The following is a 12,432-nucleotide window of genomic DNA, read 5'->3' as shown; positions in this document are numbered from 1 at the left end:
TGTGCTGGGTCTGTAGGGGACTTGAAGGAAGTCATCTAAGCATGTCTATCGCACTACAAATGGGAACCAAAAGAAGCATGTAGAACCCTAACTTAACCGTTAGGGGCCATTTCACTTTCCAGAAGTTCCTATTGCACTCTCCCAGGCCAGGTCATGTCTACAGAGGGCGGGGGAAAGCTCTAGACAAGGGTTTCACCGTACTCACACTCGACCATTGGCACCACTGATTCCATGTGTTCTGATTATCGGGGTGCAGACCCCTAGAGAGCCTCAAGTCCAAACGCTTGTAGGACCCTAAGTTGTGTTTAAGTATTTATTTTTAGAAAATCATGTCTCCCCCTCTGTCTTCTTTTGCATGGATCTTTGCAATTATGTTCTATGTTGGGATTCCGCTGCAAAATGACACATGCACAGGACACTCAGAAAAAATTTATTGTATAAATTTACAATGGAATAAGTTATATTAACAACAAAGAAAATAATACTAAAAACTTATCACTTCCAGATTATTTTACTACAGTTATCAAGTGCTCCCCACCCCTCAGCTTGCCCCCAAGAGAGCCAGTTGCCAAGCATTTGTTAGCGCATCCTAGCTCCCATACGGTTGACCCCCGCCCCCCGATCCATGGGCATCTCAGGTGTGTACTTAATGTGGCTTGTTTTCCTTTTTCACTCAATATGGTATTTCCAGAGCCTAACCCGGGCTCCTTCCTCTTAAATCCCTCTGAAAGCTCGCAGCTAAGCCCCCTGACTGCCCCTCCTCTACTGACTCCCATTGCCCGCAGGGACCTTCCCAAGCAGCCCCCCCACTGCCCACCCCTGGCCTGTGTCAGCTGCCACCCAGCCAGCCCACTGGCCCTCGTTCCTTCCAGGGCCGAGTTCTGCCTTCCTTTTTGCAACTTCCAAGCTGAAAGACCCACCCACGTTCCTGTTTACTCTTTCAGATGCAGGAGGCAGTGAGGTCCAAAAATGTCTCTGCCCTAGACTTCTCTCCCACGCTTTGACCCAGCCGGGTGGGCAAGGCGGACGGTTCGCTTCTCTGTGTGTGTTCTCTGGGAGCCAATTACAGATCAAAGACTGGTCCTTCCCTCGCCTTAATGCAGAACGCCCCCATCCATGCCAACTGCTCCTGACCATGCCAAACACTCCTGTTTGCCAGCCTGGGCATGGATGTATGGGCATCCGGTGGGCGGGCAGGGATGTTGGTGAACTAACCGTTTGACAAATAGTAAGCAGAGTTTTCGTTCATCTTCATTCTCTCTGAAACACAGAGTTTGTTTTTAAATTAAGGAGTCCCTTTCATTCACTAGTTCCTTTACAGCCTCCTGGACTTCTGAGAATTCCAGAACATTAAAATAATGTATACAGGGCTCGCTCCATGCCAGGCACTGTTCTAATTATTTGAACAACCCGAGGAGGTAGGTGCTATTATTGACCCTATTTTAATGGTGAGGATGTTGAGGCACAGAGAGGTTAAGCAACTTGCCCAAGGTCACACAGCTGATAAGTGATGCAATCAGGTCTTGATCACAAGCAGCCGGGCTTTCAAATCTGTGCTTGTAATTGCTGTGCTGAAGTATCTTAAAGCTAGCTGTTCCCCCTTGGGTTTCAACAGCATTCTGTTTCTATGTGGGTTATAGAACGTATCTCATTTATTTTCATCATTTATGAAATTTGCCCACACAACCCCTACCCTCCCGATCCCTCAGCTTGAACCCCCTTTTTATTTGTGCCAAGGGTCTAGGGCAGAGTCCAGGATGTGCAAGTGCTCACCAAATGCTGAAGTGAATGGCCCTCCTTGCTGTCCAAATGAGGAAACTGAGGCCCAGAGATCCATTCAAAAGCTCATGGCAGAGGCCAGGCGAGAGCCCTGGCCTCATGGCCCTGAGTGTGATGCTTCCTCTGCCCTGCCTCACTGCTGTGCCTGTTGGCTTGGGGGCCGGGGGCCGGGTGTTGGGAACCACGTGCAGGCTGGCAGTGCCCGCCCGCCACACTGGAGCATTGGACTGTGGCTTCCCCCAGAAAGAGCATGCATGCTCCCAATGCACCCCTCCACCCCCACCCCAGGAGAGAGTGAGAGAGAGGCCAGGGCCCCCCAGGATCACTCCTCACCACGGTGAAGTGCACTCAGCCTGAGCCCGAGGCCCACCTCTGCACCAACTGGGAAGGCTTAAGATGTACATGTGCACAGAGCAGCGAGGGCTTACGAATGCAATTCAGAGACTCCTCGTTCACTTTTTATTTGCGTCAGGCTTATTCTGACCCCAAACCTATAAAGGGGAAGGCGGGGAGATCCTAAAGAACGACTCCCACCGCCCAAACGCACACATTTTATCAGTCTCTTAACATGAGCAGAGATGACCTGAATCATCTGCCTTTTCTTTCAGCTTAAGGTGTCAACTGGCTTGTTTCATCCTTACCCTTAGGTAGGAGGAAAAAACCTCCCCTTTAACCCAAATGCAAATAAGCAGAAAAAGGAAATCCAAGGAGGTCCGGGTTCTGTGTTATTTTCTCCAACATAAATAAATGACAAATCACCAAGAAAATAGTGGGGATTTTAAAAAATCCAATTAACCTTATGGGATATCACAAGGTCTGTATAATTCTAAAGAACCGTACAATGAAATGTTTATAGAGTCACTAAGGTCCTGGCAACGCTTAAAGTACCTTTGACAGATCAAAGAAAAAACAAAACATTATTCCATTTAGGTGCAGCGTTATGGATAACTTGGTATTATACTTCTTTGGAAATGATTAACTCCACGTGGTATTGATGGTAACAACCCATTTTCTGGCATAATGAATTAGGCATTTCTCCGTTGTTCCGCAGCTTGGCTTCATTTGGTGTGTATATATCAATGGCAACTTTTTTTAAGACCTCTCAGTTTCACACACGCGCGTGCGCATGCACACACGTAAACACACACACACACACACACACACACACACACCCCTTATAGGCTGCCAGAGGAGAGATCATGGGCCTCAAAACTGATTTATTTTTATCACCCCGAGTAACCTATTTCCCACCTGAGACATGAAACCACATCAAGGAGGGAACAGTTTTTACTTCTATGAGCTAGGAGGGAAATTGCTACTCTTTGAGCTGGAAGCTCAGAAACCTTTGTTGAGAAGTGTCCATTTTTATCTGTCGCTTTCTCCTTCTGCAAAGCCCTTGTTTTTAAGGAATAATTCTTTTGACAAAGGCTCGCCCATCAGGCTTCCCACTCACGATGAGTTAATCTGTGAAAATGGGAAACAGCCTCTAAGTGCCTGTATACTTTAGCAGTGAGAGATAATCACAGCCTCTAATTTCTGAAAATCATGATTGTCTTATGTCTGTGGGATTTTCAAATTGCAGGGACACCAACAGAAATAAGGTAAAAAGATCGAAAAGTCAGCTAGTGCGATATCTTTATTAATTTCCGTTGTAGTGCCCCCTCTTATTGTGTGTGTGTGTGTGTTTAAATAAGAAGCTGCCTGGAAATGTGCTAATCTGACTTTAACATTGTGGCATTTTCTTGTATGACACTGCACCATCTCCCTGGCATTTAAAAGTGAAATATTTGCTTCAGAAATAAAACAGATAGGCAATAAAATGTTGCTGTAAACAAGTCTTCATGGCTTTATTTTTCATAGATAAATACACAATAAGTTCAAAGTAGAATTGAATTCCTAAAGCAATACTCCACTAATCTGTATTCGGGAGTCTCAAGCGTATTATCTGTAATTTACAACCAATTTAAATGGCATTAACAGCCTTCCCCTTATGGGAATTTAAATTTGCATCCTACCATTGAATTAAACAGTGATTGCATATTTTCTATAGGGGATGGAATGCTCTTTGATGCTTGTTTTGAATAATGAAGCATCTATTCATGCACGGGTGCAATGCGCTCCTTTGTCCTCTATGTAATCGAAGCAAAATGTGAGTTAAACGGATTTTCCCCCTTAGCCAAAGGTTTGTTGATGGTGTCTATTTTCGTCTATTCAAAATGAAGAAAACAGTATTCTCTCACCACGCCAGGAAATCATTTATCCAAAAAGACCCTGAATGAAGGCAGGTCAAGTTTTGCCTTGTTTGATCTTTTCAAAGATGGAGCGGAATGTTAGAAAATATCAGGAAGTAACCTTTGGGGCAGTAGCATTGTGGAATAATTTGTGATCCTCTGCTAGAACCTAAACACGAGAATTACAGATAGAGGATCGGGAAAAGGTAGAACATGGCCTGCGTCCAAAGGGAGAAATTTAAGTAACCATGCTCTTCCAGACCAAACTATACTGCGGTGGGAATGGCAGATTCTTGCATATCATAGAATCAGAGACCTTAGAAATTCCTGGATGGCAACTTGACATGGGATTCCATCCATTTCCCATCGTATGCCCATGGCAGACATCAACAATCAATCCTAGTCTGCTCTGGCATCGAGTGAAGATGTGGTCTCCTAATCAAGTGTTCTGGGCGGCCAAGAATAGTTGATGTGAGTGAGCACTAGAGGGAAGCGTAGCTGCCATTTCAGTAATCCACCCATCTCATCTGCTAGATGAGTCTACAGAGATGGGGTGACCACCGGAGGTCCAGAGCTGGCCATTGGCAAAGCCTGGTTGGTCAGAAGTGCTTCCCCCTGCCCTCCCCCCACACACACACACTGCCAGCATGCTCTCTGTGGGCAAGGGGCATTGCCTGCCAAATGCATCTTTATATCCCCAGGGCAGAGCAACTGCTTGCAACTAGCAGGTGCTCAACCATTAGATTTTTTGGAGGGAATGAATGGTTAGGAGAGATACACATTCATAAACCGGCATCCCTAGGGAAAAGGAGTTCTTTCTTTGAAAAACAGAACTCCTCCGATCCTCCAAAATGTTAGCATCTACTTATCAAAGCCTCTATTCCGAGTTGGGAAAAAGTCACAAGTATCAATATCAGTGAGAACACAGCGTTTCAGAGAACAAATTGTTCTCCCAGACCTTGAAGCCCTTTGAAAATGTCTGTTAATATACAACTGATGGGCAATTGCAAATCATTATTCAGTGAAGTGGGCAGCTGAAGAGCTCTGCTGTAATTGAAATAAAATCGTATTGCAAAATTGCATCATTCAGACTTTTCAACAATTGAGATGGGATTTTCTGTGTGTTACCCTGAGTTAGTATTCTAGCGTAGTTCCCTGAAGGAGGTAAATCACTAAGCGTTCCGGACACTTGGCTATAGAGTATCAAAGTTCCCTGATAGTCAATGCCGGGCCTTTTTGCTTTACAACAGGACCCATCTTTCAGGATTTAAAATGACAGAAAAAATGTAAGTTCATTTGTCCCACGTTCGTAACATAAGTATATCCCAGTGTTTCAATTAGGGGCGACTGCATCCTCCAGGTGACACTGCATAATGTCTCGAGCCCTTTGGGTAGCGCGCTCCTGTCGCTGAGTGGGTAGAGGCCGGGGTGCTGCTAAGCACCCTGCAATGCACAGCACAGTCCCACAACAAACAGTTATCCAGCCCAAAAAATCAATACTGCTGGTGGGCACAGGTGGTTCAGTGGTAGAATGCTCGCCTACCACGCAGGAGGCCTGGGTTCGATTCCCGGGCCATGCACCCACCCACCCAAACCAAACTATAAAAAAACAACCAGCACTGCTGAGGTTGAGCAGCACTGGTATATCCACCCCACCATGACCACCAAAGCAAGTTCAGCCCTACATTGCATTTACAGTGGGTTTCTCTGTAAACAGGACAGCTACCCATGGGTACAGCGGCCACTTATTTCTCTCTTTTCTTGTGAAGAAACCCATTTTCCTTATGGCGAAAGGAAGGGAGCACATGTTTTCACTGCTGTGTTTCAGTGCTTCACTCCAGAACTTTCCAACTTGTACTTTTTGGCCAATATTATTTTTCACAAACCAGAGCCCCTTATGGTCCTCTTGTTTGCCTCCTCCCCGGGCCAGACGAAGGATGGGCCCAGGCAGCTCAGTTATGGATCTGAGAGCACAGAGAAGGGTTTCGGAGACTTCCTGGGGTCTCCAATCCACCGCCCTAATGCACTGGACGTTGGTTTAATAAAACTGGCCACCGCTGCATAAACCGAAGGGTGGCTCCCCTTTGAAGGTTTCTGACCCCAATGTAGAGAGGGAAGAGTGTGATTTTGGTTTTTTTCTTTGAATGTGTTGTTATTTTCTTCCTTTCTTTGTGGTCCCACTCCAAGGTATAGACCCAAGAGAAATGAGGGCATGTATTCTGCCAGGAAGGAGTACAAAAAGTTTCACAGCAGCTTTATTCAGAATAGTCCCAAACTAGAAAAACTCATCTATCTATCACTAGGAAAATGGATCAATAAATTGTGTTGATACGATGGGGGGGGTACACTGCAATTAAAAAGACTAAACTATCAAAACTCGGGCTCTCCGCAGAATGCCTGGGAGTAAGGGATGCTCAGTGACGGCGATAACGAAAATGATACATATTAAGCATTCACCGGGTGCCAGGCATTTTTAGGGGCTTTATATAGACTGATTCATCTATTCCTCAAAACAGCCCTAAGATTGTTTCTGTTTCGATTCCCATTTTACAGAACAGAATCGTGAGATGCAGAGAAGTTAAGCCAATGCTCGATGAACAAAACTGAAATAAAGATGCATTCGGACATTTTTGGAAAGTACCATATAGAAAGCAGTGGTCAGAAAATTCAAAGCAAGGGTCTCCCTTGCCTTTAGTACCAGTACCGGCATATCTTTTCGCTTCTGTGTTACAGTGCTTCACTCTAGAACTTTCCAGCACACACCTTTTGGCCAATATTATTTTTCATAAACCAGAGCCCATGCAGCTGCTGCTCTCGGAATTATGGGCTGCCTTTTGAAACGATCCAGTTAAGGGAAACCTGGGGAAGCATTTTGCCAATGATTGGCCCTGTCTGCCCAGCCGCTGGGCAGTCCCTGGGCTCCTGGGGGTTAAGGGGGACAGCAAGCCCATGAGAACCTTTGGGTGAAGTTTTGAGGCCAGGGGGTCGGGGGACCTCAGCATTGGTCCCTGTCCTGGTGAGTGGAGTTGCAGAGGCGGGTGAAGGAAAAGGCTTCTTCCAAGCAGGCGGTTTCAAGATCTCCACAGTTAATATGGCAGCCACGTGTTACCGAGGATGCATGGAAATCACTCAGGCTGTCATATGCTTTGTAGGGACCCAAGTGTTATCTTGTTTGGCATAATGGCATTGAGGAAATTGGGATGGGGGTGGGGGTAGGAGAGACAGCTTTACTAGGAGTTGTGAGCCACTGAGGCCGTGTCTCAAATATTCACAACAAATGCTTCTGCTCGTTATTTTGGAGTCACAAAAATTTCTCCATTAGCAAAGGAGATAAATATAGATGACGTAAGAATACTCCCCCCATCTCTGTCACATTGGAGCAAGCTGCCATTGGGAATGACAAATTCATCCGTGTCTGCCTGTGAGCTTGGAGAGTTGCAATCACATACTAGCTGCAAGTTTATTTATGGTTTGTGCAAGGTCTAACTCCCCCACCCCCAACCCTGCCTCCCCAGTGGCAGGATGCAGAGAGGGCAGAGATGGGACTATTAAATCCCCTCATCTGCACCTCGTCTCAGCTCTCAGCGGCAGCTGGTGCCTCCCCTCTGCAGAGCTGGACTGTACGGGTGTCCTTACCTGGGTAGCCAGGAGTTCAGGGCGAGGTGATGGATAGGCTGCTTTCTCGTGGGCTATTCCAGACACTGGTTTAGAGTTGCTCAAAAAGTCAGTAGATTCGATGCTTTTAGCCACATTTAACTGGTTGTGTTTTGTGGGGTCCAAAAGATAAATTGTGGTTGTTTTTTTTTTTTTGTATTCTGTATGGCAGGGCCACATTTCATTCTTTTTCCATGTGAATATCCCATTATTGCAGCACCATTTGTTGAATTTTTGTTTGTTTGTTGCATGGGAGGGGAATCGAACCTGGGTCTCCCGAATTGCAAGTGAGAATTCTACCACTGAACTACCCTTGCACCCCATTACCCCCAAATTTTTAAAGAAGCCATTAGAAGGCAGAAGGCAGTGACTTGGTCTTGAAATTCTTGGGGACATCGAGTAGAAATCCCTTTTCTTTAAAAAAAGTTTCCAGGGCTTTTTAAAAAAAAGACTAAAAAGATTTCATGAGTGTGAATTGGTTATTTTTTATTAACTAACTTGAAAATTGTACGCAGAATATAGGCCCACTGTCAAACCATAAAAATTGAGAAATGAAAAGAAGAAATTGAAATAACATTAAAAAAACCAAAATATGGCATATTACACTCCAATTTCTACAATTATTTTTTAAATGGAATGCTAACGTACTTAGTGATTTGTAACTGGCAGTTTTTCATCAAATAATATAGCTTGAACATTTTTTCCTGTTTAAGTATGCTTCAACATTGTTATTTCATACAGCTGCTTAGTAGCCTATTGTGGGCACATTTCTGAAACAGGTTGCTATCAGTTTTCCACTGTCATGAATAAAACGGATGAATAATCTTATAGGTGAATCTTTGCATTCATGTATGTTCTCTCGGAATAAATCGCTAGAATTGTCATCAATGGGACGAGGGCCATTTCTTAGGCCTTTGAGACATGCTGCCATATTGCCTCTAAAAAGGTAGTGCTGACCCATTCGATCACCAGGAGTGTAGGAGAGTGGTCTATTCCCCAAATACGGCAGGGTTTGTTTAAACAACATCTTAAAAGCCCCGTGATTAGCGTCTTTTTTCTTGATTTTCATCTCTTCTTATAATGTTCACCGTTCCTCTCTGATACCTACCCTGATACACTGATCTCTGCTCCGGGACCCTCAGGAAGCGCAGGGGAGGGTAGGACCCCAAGCAGAAGCCACTGGGGGACATGGCTTTGGCAAATTCTCGAGGAATTTCTATTTCATGCTGGAACGAGGCGGCACAAAGGATGCCCAATCACCCTGCGTAAGAGGATATTTACATTATATTTTATAACGGTCATAAATGAAAATGGCATCAATCTGCCAAGTTGTTTTTAAAAGAGAAAAGGGAGGAGGTGGTTGACCTACCGGAGAAAGCCCTGTATCTGCCACAGCTTTGCTGTGTGTATGATTTTAAATAGCAGGGCAAAGGTGATGAGGCTGGCTCAACATCTCTGTCTCCATGGCAACAGCATCCCTATGCTGAGCCTCTGACACAGCTGCAGGAACCGAAATACACTGCTTGCGTACAATTACACTGCAAGTTCAGAGTTTCTTCTTATTCCTTGTAAATGAAAATTTAAAAATATGAGCGAGGACAGAGAAAGAGAAAATCGTGCACAGATAGAGGAGAGTCTTTAAAATGACTAAGTGAAGAAAATGCACATCCAAAAGGTTTCATAAAGTCTGCAGCCTGCACCCAGCGTGCACAGAGATTGAAAATCTTGCTCGTATATGAGGAGAAAATAAAATCTAGGCATACATTTAAGTGTGAGCATTAACATTTTTTACTATCCTTTCCCTAAATTTTTAATACAGGTCGATGCTGTTTTCAGCATATCCACTTAGGTTAGGTTATGATTTAATCAATCAAAGCAATAATCCAATTTACATAGCTGGAAGCTCTTCATATACTAAACCCGACAAAACTTCAAAGATACTGCATTAGCTCTGAGTTGTGGAGAGCATAATTGGCCTCCTTCAAGGTCAGTTAAAACCTACAAGTGGTCACTAATGAATACTTGAATCTCGTTGCTGTCTAGCCTTCTATTTATTTTTAAAGGAAGTTTAAAATAAAGAAAAGCAGAATTGTGATTGCAAGCTGTTGGGTTCTTTCTGAGCTGGCATCTCTGCTAGCAATTTAGTAATGTTCAAGAAACCTAGAGTGATGATATAACTCTTGAATCTACTTAATAGTTAGTTCTTAGAGACTGTGCCTGAATGAATGCCGTGGGACTAACTGAATGAGTGAGAAATACCAACAGAATATGAAATAATAAACATGCGAAAGGTTCCCTATGTATGTACTCCCATTGAGTGTGCCAAAGTCATTTAGCTCAGTGGCTCTCAACCTGGGGATAATTTTGCCCACCCCCCCCACCCTGGGGACATCTGACAATGTCTGGAGACACTTTTGGTTGTCACAACTGGGAGAAGGGAAGGAGTGATAATGGTGTCTAACTGGTTGAAGCCATGGGTGCTACTACACATCTTCCAATGCACAGGGCAGCCCCCGCTCCCCACCACAGAGAATTATCTGGCCCCAGTACTGCTGAAGTTGAGAAACCCTGATCTAATTTGATTGTCCATGTGGCTGCTTTTGGTTCAGAGGGTTCTGGGGGTGGATTAAGTGGTTGTAGGATCTGAATTCATAAAGGCAAAATTCTCCTCAAATTGAGTATTAGTATTTTTCTTATTTTTCTTATTACTTGATTTTTTCCTTACTTTAAATTCACTATGCTCTATTTTACTGTAGATAAACATTCTTGAAAGTAAAAGACCATGAATAGAAAGCAAAAGGTGGAATATTGGAAGTAAAAGCACAGGATTCTTTCATTCAAAGAGAAAATCTGCAAAGTGGCTGGCACAGCAGAATAAATGATATAACCTCACAATAGAATACAGCTAATAAATATTAGCTGTTATTTCCCCCTGCACTTCTAAAACTAAAAGACCATGTGTACAAAATTATATATTTCATATTCACTGCTGAAAGAATAATAATGAAAAGTATGTACTCACTGCTCAACCCCTCTGAAACCCCTGTGTGTCCTCTCCCTGTTGGCATTCTTGCCCCGGAAAACCATTATCCTGGTTTTGTTAATCATTTTCTATATATGTGTGTGTGTGAGTGTGTGTATTTGACTTGTTCTTGAACTTACTATAAATGGAGCATACTGTACATATATTTTGTGAATTACTTCTTTCACAAGTTACTACATTTTTTTATATTCGCCCATGGTCGTGTGTATAGTTGTAGCTTGTTCTTATTCACTGCTGTGTTGTATTTTATTGTGAGGTTATATCACAATTAATTTTATTCTCTCTCCTGGTGCTGGATGTTTGGTTTTTCAGTTTGGGTCTGTCATGGTCAGGTTCATGTGTCAACTTGGCCAAGTGTTGGTACCTATTTGTCTTGTTGGGCAAGTGCTGGCCTGTCTGTTGCAATGAGGACATTTCATAGAATTAAATCATGATCATATCAGCTGCATCCACAGCTGATTCCATTTGTAATCAGCCAAGGGGTGTGTCTTCTGCAATGAGGGAAGCTTAATCTAATCACTGGAAGCCTTTTATGGAAGGTTCAGAAAAGACAGGCTCTCTTCCTGCTTTGGCTGGCAAGTCTCTCCTGTGGAGTTCATCCAGACCCTCCATCGGAATCGTCAGCTTCACAGCTTGCCCTGCGGATTTTGGACTCTGCGTTCCCACAGTCACGTGAGACACTTTTATAAATTTTATATTTGCAAGTGTTCCTGTTGATTCTGTTTCTCTAGAGAACCCTAACTAATACAGGGTCTATTACAAACCCAGGCTGCTGTGTACAGTGTGCATCTCTCCTGGGGCTCATGCACAAGGATTTCTTTAGGCTGTGTACCTAGGAGTGAAATTACTGGGTTGAAAGTTTCTGAATGCTCAGCTTTCCCAGGGAATGTCAAATTCTTTCCCAAAGTTTTGTTATACCAATTTCTACACTTATCAACAATGAACTAGAATCGCCATTGCTCCAACATATAGAAACAGTCAACAATCAGTATCGTCACTTTTAAATTTTGCCATTTTGGTAGGCAAGAAATGACATCTCACTGCAGTATTATTAACTAATATTATTGCGTTTGAGTAGTTGTTTTTATAACTTTATGGGTCATCTGTGTTTCTCTAAGAAGTTAGTCATCTATAATATTTATCAACCCAATAGAAAATTATGCAAAAAGCATGAACAAATATTTCATAGACAGGGAGCGTCCAATAATCCCCACTTCCTGATATTCATAGCCTTGTGTCATCCTCTCTCCTTCACTGTGGACTGGTCCTGGAGACTTTCTTTTAATACATAGAATATGGCAAAAGTGATGAGCTATCACCTCTGAGATTAAGATACAAAAGACTGTGACTCATGTCTTGCTAGCAGTCTCTCTTGCTGGCACACTCTCTTTCCCTCTCACTTGTTTGCTCTGATGAAGTCAGCTGTCATGTTGTGAGATGTTCCATAGAGTTGCCCATGTGGCCGTGTGTTGAGAGAGGTCGCCAGCTAGGAGGTGGAGAGGAACTGAGGTCTCAGTGCAACAACATGCGAGGAGCTGAACCCTGCTGACAGCCATGTGAGTGTGAGCTTGGAAGTGGAACTTTCCCTGCAGGTACTCGAGATGGCTGCACCCAGTGAAAGACCCTGAAATAGAGGGCTCAACTGTGCCACACCCACTCCCTAAACCTCAGAAGCTCAGATAATAAGGGTGTGTTGCTTTAGCTGCTAAATGCTGGGGCAATTTG

At 43.8% G+C, this 12,432-nt stretch overlaps 1 non-coding gene across 1 annotated transcript; it reads left to right on the top strand.

The window, feature by feature from the left end:
• Positions 1-5,519: 5,519 nt before the first annotated feature.
• TRNAG-ACC (transfer RNA glycine (anticodon ACC)) lies at positions 5,520-5,590 on the top strand. Its single transcript has one exon. It is a non-coding gene; the product is annotated as a tRNA-Gly (tRNA).
• The last annotated feature ends 6,842 nt before the right edge of the window (positions 5,591-12,432 follow it).

Source organism: Tamandua tetradactyla, chromosome X (genome assembly GCF_023851605.1).
Source record: "Tamandua tetradactyla isolate mTamTet1 chromosome X, mTamTet1.pri, whole genome shotgun sequence".
In the NCBI taxonomy this organism is placed as follows: domain Eukaryota; kingdom Metazoa; phylum Chordata; class Mammalia; order Pilosa; family Myrmecophagidae; genus Tamandua; species Tamandua tetradactyla.
The sequence above is the reverse complement of the archived record's forward strand: the minus strand, read 5'-3'. Positions and strand labels throughout refer to the sequence as shown.